General features: G+C 41.0%; 1 non-coding gene across 1 annotated transcript; it reads left to right on the plus strand.

Annotated features, from left to right (window-relative positions):
- The first annotated feature begins 323 nt into the window (after window positions 1–323).
- On the plus strand, window positions 324–431 carry LOC130938062 (small nucleolar RNA R71). Its single transcript, XR_009069244.1, has one exon. It is a non-coding gene; the product is annotated as a small nucleolar RNA R71 (small nucleolar RNA).
- The last annotated feature ends 233 nt before the right edge of the window (window positions 432–664 follow it).

Genomic DNA, 664 nt, shown 5'->3' on the forward strand with positions numbered 1-664 from the left:
TCCTTAGTACTGCTTGGTGCATTTTGCATTCCAGACAGACTTTGAGAAATCAAATTAACTTGTTGAGTCAACATCTTGTTCTGAGCCAGTATGGCATTCAGAGCATCAATCTCAAGAACTCCTTTCTTCTGACTAGTCCCATTGTTCACAGGATTCCTTTCAGAAGTGTACATGAATTGGTTATTTGCAACCATTTCAATGAGTTCTTGAGCCTCTGTAGGCGTCTTCTTCAGATGAAGAGATCCTTCAGCAGAGCTATCCAAAGACATCTTGGATAGTTCAGAGAGACCATCATAGAAAATACCTATGATGCTCCATTCAGAAAGCATGTCAGAAGGACATTTTCTGATTAATTGTTTGTATCTTTTCCAAGCTTCATAGAGGGATTCTCCATCCTTCTGTCTGAAGGTTTGGACTTCCACTCTAAGCTTACTCAATTTTTGAGGTGGAAAGAACTTTGCCAAGAAGGCATTGACTAGCTTTTCCCAAGAGTCCAGGCTTTCTTTAGGTTGAGAGTCCAACCATATCCTAGCTCTGTCTCTTACAGCAAAAGGGAATAGCATCAGTCTATAGACCTCAGGGTCTACCCCATTAGTCTTGACTGTGTCACAGATTTGCAAGAATTCAGCTAAGAACTGATGAGGATCTTCCATTGGAAGTCCAT

This window comes from Arachis stenosperma, chromosome 6 (genome assembly GCF_014773155.1).
Source record: "Arachis stenosperma cultivar V10309 chromosome 6, arast.V10309.gnm1.PFL2, whole genome shotgun sequence".
Classification (NCBI taxonomy): Eukaryota; Viridiplantae; Streptophyta; class Magnoliopsida; order Fabales; family Fabaceae; genus Arachis; species Arachis stenosperma.